The sequence below is a fragment of the Eulemur rufifrons genome, chromosome 3, assembly GCF_041146395.1.
Source record: "Eulemur rufifrons isolate Redbay chromosome 3, OSU_ERuf_1, whole genome shotgun sequence".
NCBI lineage: Eukaryota > Metazoa > Chordata > Mammalia > Primates > Lemuridae > Eulemur > Eulemur rufifrons.
In genome coordinates, this window is record NC_090985.1 from 380,679 (window position 1) to 392,391 (window position 11,713).

Here is an 11,713-nt window from a genome sequence, read left to right on the forward strand (position 1 = left end):
TTGACCAAGAGGACTTAGCCACACTGACCCATCAGGGCTCAGCCTCACTGACCAATCAGGACTCAGCCACCCTAACCAATCAGGTTTAGCTGCATTGAGCAATTAGAAGTAACCCACAGCGACCAGCAGACTCAGCTGCATTGACCAATCAGACTCATCTGTATTGACCAATCAGACTCAGCCACACGGACCAATCAGCACTCAGCTTGACCAATCAGATTCAGCTGCATTATCCAATCAGACTCAGCGGCAATGACCAATGACACTCAGCCAAATTTACCAATAAGACTCAGCTGCCCTGGCCAGTCAGAACTCAGCTGCACTGCCCAATCAGATTCAGCTGCACTGACCAATGAGACTCAGCTGCATTGACCAATCTTACTCAGCTGCACGGACCTATCAGGTCTCAGTTTCACCAATCAGACTCAGCTGCATTAACCAGTCAGACTCAGCTGCACTGACCAATGAGGACTCAGCCACACTGACCAATCAGGACTCACCAGCACTGACCAATCAGATTGAGCCACACTGACTAATCAGACTCAGCAGTACTGAGCAATCAGATTCAACGACACTTACTACTCAGGACTCCGCCACACTGTCCAATCAGATTTAGCCTATCTAACTAATCAAGACTAAGCCACAATGACGAATCAGACTCAGCCACGTTGACCAATCAAGATTCAGCAGCGCTGACCAATCTGATTCAGCCATATTGTCCATTCAGGATTCAGCCACAGTGACCAATAAGATTCAGCCGCATTGGTCAATCAGGTTCAGCTGCACTAACCAATCAGATTCAGCCACACTGACTAATCAGACACATCTGCATTGAGCATTCAGACTCAGCCACGTTGAGCAATCAGGACTCAGCAGCACTGACCAATCAGTTTGAGGCACACTGACTAGTCAGGATTCAGCCTCCCTGACCAATCAGATTCAGCCACACTCACTAGTCAGGACTCATCGACACTGACCAATCAGGTTCAGTCAAACTGACTAATCAGACGCAGCTGCATTTACCATTCAGACTCAGCCACGTTGACCAATGAGGACTCAGCAGCACTGACCAATCAGATTCAGCCACACTCAGTAGTCCGTACTCAGTCACAATGACCAATCAGATTAAGCAAAATTCACTGATCAGACGCAGCCACGTTGACCAACCAGGACTCATCCAAAGTGACCAATCAGATTCAGCAACACTAACTAATCAGACGCAGCTGCATTGTGCATTCAGACTCAGCCATGTTGATCAATGAGTACTCAGCAGCACGGACCAATCAGATTTAGCCACAATGACTAGTCAGGACTCAGCCACACTGACCAATCAGATACAGCAACACTGACTAAACACACACAGCCGCATTGAGCATTCAGACTCAGCCACGTTCACCAATGAGGAGTCAGCAGCACTGACCAATCAGATTCAGCCACACTGAGTAGTCAGGACTCAGCCACACTGACCAATCAGATTCAGCCACACTAAATAATCAGACTCTGCTGCATTGAGCACTCAGACTCAGCCACGTTGACCACTCAGGACTCACCCGCACTCACCAGTCAGATTCACCCAAACTGACTAGTCAGGACTCAGGCACACTGACCAATCAGATTCAGCCACACTAAGCACTCAGACTCAGCCACGTTGACCAATCAGGACTCACACACACTCACCAATCAGATTCAGCCACATTGACTCATCAGGTTCAGCCACACTCACGAATCAGATTCAGCCACACTGACTAGTCACGACTCGGCCACACTGACCAATCAGATTCAGCTGCATTGAGCAATCAGACTCAGCCACGTTGACCAATGAGGACTCACCCGCACTGACCAATCAGATTCAGCCACACTGAGTAATCAGACGTAGCCGCACTGAGCATACAGACTCAGCCACGTTGACCATTGAGGACTGAGCAGTACTGACCAATCAGATTCAGCCACACTTAGTAGTCAGGACTCAGCCACACCTACCAATCAATTCAGCCACACTGACTAATCAGACGCAGCCGCATTGAGCTTTCAGACTCAGCCACTTTGACCAATCAGAGCTCAGCAGCACTGACCAATCAGACTTAGCCAAATTGACGAATCAGCTTCAGCCTCACTGGCCAATCAGGACTTAGCCAAATAAACCAATCAGACTCAGCTGAACTAGCCAACCTGACGCAGACGCATGGAGCGCTCAGACTCAGCCACGTTGACCAATGAGGACTCAGTCTCACAGACCATTTAGAACTCCTTCGCAGTGACCAATCAGATTCAGCCACACTGACTAATCAGACACAGCCGCATTGAGCACGCAGACTCAGCCACGTTAACCAATGAAGACTCGGCAGCACTGAGCAATCAGATTCAGCCACCTAGAGTAGTCAGGACTCAGCGACACCGACCAATCAATCAGATTCAGCCACACTGACTAATCTGACGCAGCCGCATTAAGCATTCAGACTCAGCCACGTTGACCAATGAGGACTCCGCAGCCCTGACCAATCAGATTCAGCCACATTTACTTGTCAGGACTGAGCCACACTGACATATGAGATTCAACGACACTCACTAATCAGATGCAGCCACGTTGACCAATCAGGACTCATCCAAATTGACCAATCAGATTCAGCTACACTGATTTATCAGGACTCATCCAAATTGACCATCAGACACAGCCACATTGAGCATTCAGACTCACCCACGTTGACAAATGAGGACTGAGAAGCATTGTCCAATAAGATTCAGCCACACTGACTAGTCAGGACTCAGTCACAACGACCAATCAGATTCTGCCACACTGATTAATGAGACGAAGCCGTATTCAGTATTCAGATTCAGCTACGTTGACCAATGAGGAGTCAGCAGCGCTGACCAATCAGATTCAGCCACACTGAGTAGTCAGGAATCAGCCACACTGACCAATCAGAATCAGCCACACTGACTAATCAGATGCAGCCGCATTGAGCATGCAGACTCAGCCACGTTAACCAATGAGGACTCGGCATCACTGACCAATCAGATTCAGACACACTTACTTGTCAGGACTCAGCCGCACTGACCAATCAGATTCAGCCACACTCACTAATGCGATGCAGCTGCATTGAGCACTCATACTCAGCCACGTTGACCAATGAGGACTGAGCATAACTGACCAATCAGATTCAGCCACACTGACTAGTCAGGACTCAGCTATACCGACCAATCAGATTCAGCCACACTGACTAATGAGACGCAGCAGCATTCAGCATTTAGACTCAGTCACGTTGACCAATGAGGACTCAGCAGCACTGACCAATCAGATTCAGCCACACTGACTAATGAGACACAGCCACATTAAGCATTCAGACTCAGCCACGTTCACCAAGGCGGAGTCGGCATCACTGACCAATCAGATTCGGCCACAGTGACTAATCAGAGGCAGCTGCACTGAACATTCAGACTCGCCACGTTAACCAATGAGGACTCGGCAGCACTGACCAATCAGAGTCAGCCACACTGACCAATCAGATTCACCCTCACTGAATAATCAGAAGCAGCCGCATTGAGCATTCAGATTCAGCCACCTTGACCAATGAGGACCTAGCAGCACTGACCAATCAGATTCAGCCACACTTAGTAGTCAGGATTCAGCCACACTGACCAATCAGCTTCAACCACATTGACCAATCAGGATACAGCCACACTGACCAATCAGACTCAGCTGCACTGATCAATCCGACCAAGCCAGTGAATCCCTGCTTTGTATAATGAACCTGATCGGAGCCTGGGTGGGAACTTCTGCTGTGTAACCTGAGCCTTCCCTGTGCTCTCTGGAACGGCCACCCTATCACACGGAAGGCAGGGTCTCTGGAATGAGTCTCTTTCCTCCAAACTCCTTTTTAGGGAACTTCTGTTCCCGACACGCAGGGGTCCCACAGGTTTTCCCCCAGCTGTCCATACCCGCGGGCCCGCCCAGCCCCGCTCTTCACCCTCCCTAGACCTCCCGCTCAGGCTGCAGCTCATCCTTGCCCGGGCTGCACGGGAGCTACTGGAGCCCTGAGGGCACGGACCTCTCTCGCTCCACAGTGGGCTGCACGGTAGCGGTGCCCTGCAGAGGCTGCTCAGCTCCCACTCATCAAAGGGCCCATCCTCTGGCCCCCTGGGACACTGGGGAGCCAACACACTCCAGCTGAGTATCCTTGCTGAAGGCCAGGGACCCTGAGTCCCCACTGGGACCCCTGCTGGTGGCCTTTTGCGATCTAGCTTGAAAGCTGCCAGCTGTGCCAGCTTCCTCTGCCACGTGGCGCCCCTGCCTGCAACCCGCACAGCTCCCCACTGCCTCCTGCTGGTGTCCTTGGCTGGACTTTGGAACGTCCCAGTGGCCACTTCCCCTTGCTCCCCAATACCTCTGCTGCTTCCCGCCAGGACCCTGCTTGGCCAGGCCAGCGCTCTAGCATAGGTAGCTTCCTCTCCAGGGGCCTGGGCATCTTGAGGCTGGCAGGCGTCGGGCCAGCTGGCAGCCCCAGCACGTGGGGGGCTGTTGGCCTGCTGTGAGCCTACTGCTTGTACTCTGAGCCTTTCAATGTTGAGGGTCAGCTGTCTGCCCTGCGGCCAGCCAATTCTCACTAAGTCCCCACCTGCCAGGGTCAGAGGCCCCCACATGTGTCTCGAGCGTCTCCTGAGTTTGGCTTTTGTGTCCCTGGTGGATTTTGAGGTGCTTCGCAAGGTGCTCACAAGTGCTCACAAGCAGGAGCTTTCTTTGATCGCTGCCATATTGCCTCAGCTCCCCGACCCCCAGCAGCTGCCCACTCCAAACAAAATGATGGGGCACGTTGGGGAGGCCCAGGAACAGGCAGGGCTGGGACCAGGCAGGCGAGGCGCTGAGCTGGGTGGTTCTGTGCCCCAAACAGGAACCAGGTCGAGAGGCCCCTGTTCTGGCATCCGGCTGCTCGAGCCCCACGTGGCTCCAGTGAGAGGGCCCTGGCACTGTCGCTTGAGGACAGAGCCTGCCCTGGGCCAGGACCCCGGGAGGGGCTAAGCAGGCCCGAGGCTGCGGGCAGCCAAACCCCAGGGCCAGGGGCCAGGTGTGCTGTGGGCCGGGTGGTGTCCGATGGGCTGGTCCTGCCTTGGCTCTGCGGAGGGGGAGGGTGTGAATGGTGCTGCCTCTCCAGGGAGAGGCTGAACAGACGTCCAGGTGTTGCTGTGGCCGAGCATGACCGACCGCCCACTGCCAGCAGCCCCAGGCCACCTGGAATGAAACTCCAAATCCCAGAGCCCCCTGGTGGGGGAGGGGGGTGAACGCTGAGGGAGGAGTCAGACCATGCAGAAGGGACGGAGAGGGGCCTGCAGGGCCTGGGGGCCGAGCAGAAGCCCCTTAGACCCTGCACAGTCCCATATCTGTGGATTGGGCACAGGGAGCTGCCCAGGAGCCCTGTGTCCCCGAGACTCCTGCACCCCACAGCCACACCCCACCCCGCTGCCAAGTCAGCGTCCTGACACCCTCCTGGCCCAAAGCAGTAGCGCATGGCCTGGTCAGCCAGAGAGGCTTCCAGGAGGGAGAGCTGCCCCCCTCCCCACCCCACTGCTGCAGAAGGCGGAGGGGTAGGACAGGTGTGGACACAGGTCCCCCCGCTCCCCTCTCTAGGCTTCCCTGGGAGGCTTGGTCCCACCAGAGCCTGCCCCACACCTGGCTGTGTAGATCCTGCTGGTTAAAGAAGGCCCTGGGACTTTCTACCAGGTTCACATGGTTGGGGAGGACAGTGGGCCTCTGTAACCATCCTTTAGTAAAACTGAGTCCGTTCCATCCACGGAGCTCCAGGGCAGGTGGCACTCCCAAGATGTCATGTGGTGTCGCTGTGCCACCCAGGTGGCCACACCTCCTACTTGCCCCCTCCCTCCTCTGCCTGTGTGTCCATTTTCGCCTCTTTGTCTCCCCTGCTCTCTTCTCTCTCTGTCTCTGTCTCCCTCACTCTCCTGTCTCTGTCTCTCTCAGTAGGTGCAAGGCCAGCCACAGAGTCCAGAACCTGACAGGCGGGGAGTGGGCCCGCCCCAGCCAGCTCAGGTGTGAGCAGAGGGCAGGGGAATGGGCACCCTCGAGAGCCGGCCTCCTGTGGGGACCTCTGAGCTCCCAGCTGTGCACAGGGACCCTGGGCAGGGAGCTGAGCAGGGCAATTGGGGACCTGGCCCTCCGGTGACCACCCCTGGCAACTACTTGTGCCACTGGTAGAGCTGGTGCCATAGCGCCCCCCAAATTCACCTCCATAGGAACCTCAGGATAGGAACTTATTTTAAAATAGGGTCTTTGTAGAAGTAATTAAGTTAATGATCTTGAGATGGGGGCCCCTAAATCCAGTGACAAGTGTCCTTTTAACAGACACCCCAGGAGGAGGCCCCATGAGGACAGAGCAGAGGAGGAGCTGGCGGCCACAAGCCCAGGATGCAGGGAGCCACCAGACGCTGGAGACAAGGAAGGGTCCTTCCCTGGAGCCTCCAGGGGGCACATGGCCCTGGACGTCTGGCCTGCTGGCCCGAAGACAGGAAGTTCCTGTTGTTTAAGCCACCGGGTTTTCCAAACACAACTTCTGTGAAGAAGTTCATTCACTGATGGCGAATCAGTCCTTAAAAACTGGAAGGTAAATCCATGGAAGTTGTCCAGGTCTTGTCAATGGACCAAGAGCCCAGAGCAGGGTCAAAGGGCGCACTGGTCAGGTGGCCATGGCTGGTGAAGGGCCACTAATTCCCAAACCAGGGTCTAATTTTCCTAGCTGAGCAAGGCCCTGTGCCACTATTTTAGGTGATTTTCTAAGTGCAGACTGAGCTGACTGCCAGCTAGGAAATGACACACCTGACATCTAAAATCAATTCTGTTCCCAGACAGTCAGGACTGGTCTTCATGAGCTGGCTGGCTCCTGGCATGACACCGGGGCCCGGTCCGGAGCGGTGCCAGGCTTTCTGGTGGTGCTGCATGGCTGGCCTGATTCTCCTCTGGGCAGGGGACTCACTTAGCTCCCTGGACGGCGACTGTCTGCCTGCCCTGGAATAATTCTGCTCCCGAAGCCGAGTCCACCTCTAGCTGTGATTCTACTGATAAAATCACTGAATTTATGTCAAGAGCATTTGTACTCATTTTGAAAAACGGACCAGTGAGTCACCTTTTGACTAAAATGGTAAAAGAAACACAACCAGGGTGATCTTTTCACTACCTGGTTTATAGTGTCAATACTAACTTCCAGAAGGCAGGTGCCCAGGGCTCCGTGGGCCATAAAGAAAGCGCAGCCAGCCACAACAGATGTAAAAAGAAACTGAGTCACAGGACTGGCCAGGTGTGACCCCACCCGCACGCTCTCCTGCTCTGTGCCTTGCCTGCACTCTGGAGGGGACTTCTCAGAACAGCAAGAGCTAGGATCAGTCTGGGCGGCGGCTGCAGAAGTGACCCCAGAGGGGCTGAGAGGAAGCTGGGGCCTGGCCACTGTGGGGGCCATGCTGCCCCCAGGTTCCCGAGGCGTCAGTGCTGGTCCTCGCAGGCGGCACGGCCTGTTGGACGCCAGCACCACTCACCCCTTCTCCGGTTCAGCATCCGATGTCCTCTGCTGCCTTTGTGGGTCTCGAGCGCGGGCCCTGGGCTGCGGTGTCACCTGCAGACAGGTCTTCTCGCTCTCTTGCTGCTCCGTCCTGTGTCTAACTAGTGATGTAACTGGTGCTCCTGGGCGTCCCCGGTGCCCGGGCATCTGTGGGCTGGATAACAGGCCAGTGAGGACAGCCTTGGTGGGCAACTCGAGTGCTGGAACATTCCACCTTCCCATCCTGATGCTCCTTCATAGGGACAGGGCACTGCCATGTGACCTGGCAGGGTCTCCTCTCGGCACCCACAACTTGAGAAGGAGCAGCTGCCCTCGTTTTCTCACCTTAGGTCTGGGCGCAGGTGGCTCCAGCGGTCACCCCTGCAGTGAGCCTGTTCTCAGCCCCAAGTGCGGTTCCTGGGGACTGAGGGCGCCAGGCGGCTGGGTGCCGGGAGGCCTCTGTGGGCCAGGGAAGCCCTGTGCATCCATATCTCCTTCCGAGGGGCTGGGGGTGGAAGATGGCCACCAGCCGTCCCTGCCGCAGGCCCTGCCTTCCTGCCTTCCTCAGTTTCCCTTCCTGGAAGGCTCTATGCCCGCACTCCCCTCTCCCGCCTGTCCTGTCCCGTCCACTGCCCACCCCTGGTCTCCAAGCGGGTCTGAGGCCACACGTGGTTCTGTCGAGCAGTGGGGTCCTAGGGTGTGCTCCCTGGCAAGGGCTGTCCTTGGGCGTGTGCAGATGTCCTGGGGACACCAGCTCCGCCCTTCTCCTCTCACTTCCTCGGGAACAGTGAAGGAGACCTGGGGGGCTTCGTCCCTTTCAGCCTCCAGGTTGCCCAGAAGAAGGGCAGGCACACCCGGCACCCTCGCGGGGCTGGGGCCTCACTGGGGTCCGAGACCCCACCCCAGCGACCTTCTGGGCCAGCCAGCAGCCTGAGGCTGGGCCCCTGGGATGGGCTAGAGCTCAGCAGCCCGGCGGTGCCTGGCCCCTGGCTGGCCTGTGCCCGCAGATTGTGGGGACAGCGCTGTGGCTCCTGCTGGGTGTGCGGGGGAGGCACAGACAGCCAGTGCCACTTGGTGTCACCCTGGGAAGCTCTCCCTGTCTGGGGCAGCAACCGTAGCCACGACAAGTGGCCACTCACATGGAGTGTCCCGAGGAGAGGCGGAGGAGTGCCCTGCTGTGACAGAAACACGAACAATCGCCCCAGGGCCACTGCGCTCAGCTGGACTGGACAGAAGAGCTGAGAACGCCCGGTGTGGGGAGCTTGGTGCTGCCCGGGGCGCCCACAGCCTCTGAACGGCCTTTGTCCACTGGGCCTGTTCACTCGGGCCCTGGGGACCCGGGAAGCGCTGGGCTCGGGGATGCAGCATGGGGAGGTGAGCTCTTCAGGGATGCCGGCCACTTCCTCCCACCAAGGGCAGTAGGGAGCCTCCCTTCCCTGACTCCAGACTGCTGTGGTCTTTCCATTTCACTGTCCCCAGGCCTCACTGTGACCACCAGGGGTCTCTAGAGCCCAGAGCAGCCTGGGCCCAATGGGCTGGCAGGTGCCTCAGTGAGCAGAAGGACCTCCCCTTGCCCCAGGGCCCAGCCTCCCTCTCTGGTGCTGAAGCTGGCTTTCAACTTAGCTGGGGGCTGTTCCCCGTCCCCGTCTCCTCTCCCCAGCCCCCTGTCAGCTTCCAGACGCTGCCCACAGGGGGAAGTCCTGCCAGACCATCACCTTGGAGCAGTTCCAGGAGGCGCTGGAGGAGCTCGGAAAGAAGAGGTTCAAAGACAGGAGTGCCCAGGAGGCCATCCACGAGATGCACCGGCTGGTCGAGGGCAAGGCGCCGGTCAAAACACAGATCACTGCCACCTTGAACTTCCAGGCTGGAGAGATCCTCAGCCTCCCAAGTAGCTGGGACTACAGGCATGAGCCACCACTGCCAAATAATTTTTTTTGTGTGTGTACAGATGGGTCCTTGCTACATTGCCTCGGCTAGTCTTGAACTCCTGGGCTCCAGGGAGCCTCCTGCCTTGGCCTCCCAAAGTGTTGGGATCATAGGCATGAGCCAACATGCCCAGCCCAGCATAAGGATTATTTTGAGCTGAATATTTTGAGACACTGCAGACACAGGAGAAGCTCTGAAAACAGGCCAGAAGTTACCTTTTTGTCAGGGAAATTTACGTCCGTGAAGGAGACCCACTTCCATTTGTAAACGTGTCTCCCTCTCATAGCAAGAAGAGAAGGATGACTAAATCCTGAGGGATTCTTAGCAATGCGGAAGGCACCACTTAAGTCTGAACAACAATGCTTGCTCTTGCTTACCTTGCTTTTCCTGGTTACCTCCCCACTACTGACCCCCACGACACCCATTCTTTCCTTGTTTCACTTGAAGGTAGTGTGTAAGCCTGAACTCAGAGCCACCTCTTGGAGATTTACTCATTTTTCCTGGCTGTTTCCTCCCATGCATACATAAGGAAAGCATTACTAAATTATACTAGTGAAAGCATGGTAATGTAAATTAAAATAAAACCCTAAGCCCCATGCCAACTGAATGGACCCCTCTTGGCCAAGCAAACCTCAGAGAAACCTTACAACTGAGTTTCAGGAGTTTAGATACAATTGACGAGTATCTATGTTTAAAAACAAACCAAAAAAAAAAAAAAACCAGAGATCATAAGACTAACAAAACAGAATTCTTGTGACCATAAGATACCAAATTATTAGCAGGACTCAATCCCAACTCTAACAGCAACCCTAACTCTAAAACCCTAACCCCTAACCACAGCTTTTGCCACTAAGATCAGGGACAAAGCAAACATGCTCACTTTCACCTCTGCATGCAACATTATACTCAACAACAAATCTGGAGGTATGACATCACCTGACGTCAAATTATACTACAAGGCTATAGTAACCAAAACACCATGGTCCTGGTGTAAAAAACTGTGACTAATCCAAAGAAACAAAATAGAGAACCCAGACATAAAACCGTCTACCTAGCACCAACTGATTTTTGACAAAGCACAAAACATACACTGAGGAAAGGAAGCCCTATTCAATTAATAGTGCTGGAAAAATTGGATATCCATATGAAGAAGAAAGAAACAGGATCCCTCTCTCACTATATACAAAAATCAATTCAAGATGAATTGAAGATTTAAATGAAAAGCATGAAACCATAAAAATTCTAGGAAAAAAGGAGGAAAAACATTTTAGGCATCAGCCAAGTCAAAGAATTTATGACTAGGACCCCAAAAACAAACATAGCAACAACAAAAATAAATCAATGGGAATAATTAAATTAGAAAACTTCTGCACAGCAAAGGAAATAATCAACACAGTGAATACACAACCTACAGAATTGGAGAAAATATTTGCAACTATGCACCTGACAAAAGATGATATTCAGAATATGCAAAGACCCAAACAAATCAGCAAGAAAAAAATAACACCCTCATCAAAAAGTGGGCAAAAGACCAGAACAGAAGTTTCTGAGAAGAAGATAGACAAATTGCCAAAAAACATGCAAAACTGCTAAACATCATTAATCACAGAAATGCAAATTAAAACTACAATAAGATACCATCTCACCCCAATCAGAATAGCCATTATTAAAAAGACAAAAAACAACAGATGCTGCCACAGAAGCATAGAGAAAGGAGCGCTGATACTCTGCTGGGTCTGCAAACTAGTAGAACCTCTATGGAAAACATTATGGGCAATCCTCAAAGAAAGAAATGTAGACCTACCATTCAATCCAGCAATCCCACTCCTGGGTAACTACCCAAAGGAAATGAAGTCATTTTATCCAAAAGACACCTGCACTCGAATGGTTAGGACAGCACACTTCACAATTGCAAAGATGTGGAATCAACCTAAGTGCCATTCAATTCATAAGGGGAAAAAATCTGTGTGTGTGTGTGTGTGTGTGTGTGTGTGTAGACACATATATGTATAAATATCACGGTGTACTACTTGGCCATAAAAAGGAATGAAATACCAGCCTGAGCAAGAGCGAGACTCACTCTCTAAAAAAATAAAAAAATTAGCCAGGCATGGTGGCATATACCTGTAGTCCCAGCTACTCAGGAGGCTGAGACAGGAGGACCACTTGAGCCCAGAGTGTGAGGTTGGATTGAGCTATGATCATGCCACTGCCCTCTATCCCGGCCACCAGAGGGAGACCCTGTCTCTAAA

The 11,713-nt window shown here is 53.5% G+C and overlaps 1 long non-coding RNA gene across 1 annotated transcript; it reads right to left on the bottom strand.

Annotated features, from left to right (window-relative positions):
• Nucleotides 1-7,666: 7,666 nt before the first annotated feature.
• On the bottom strand, nt 7,667-9,447 carry LOC138381904 (uncharacterized). Its single transcript, XR_011233189.1, has 3 exons — nt 9,251-9,447; nt 7,881-7,994; nt 7,667-7,710 (listed from the first exon to the last, which is right to left on the bottom strand). It is a non-coding gene; the product is annotated as an uncharacterized lncRNA (long non-coding RNA).
• Between the last annotated feature and the right edge of the window lie 2,266 nt (nt 9,448-11,713).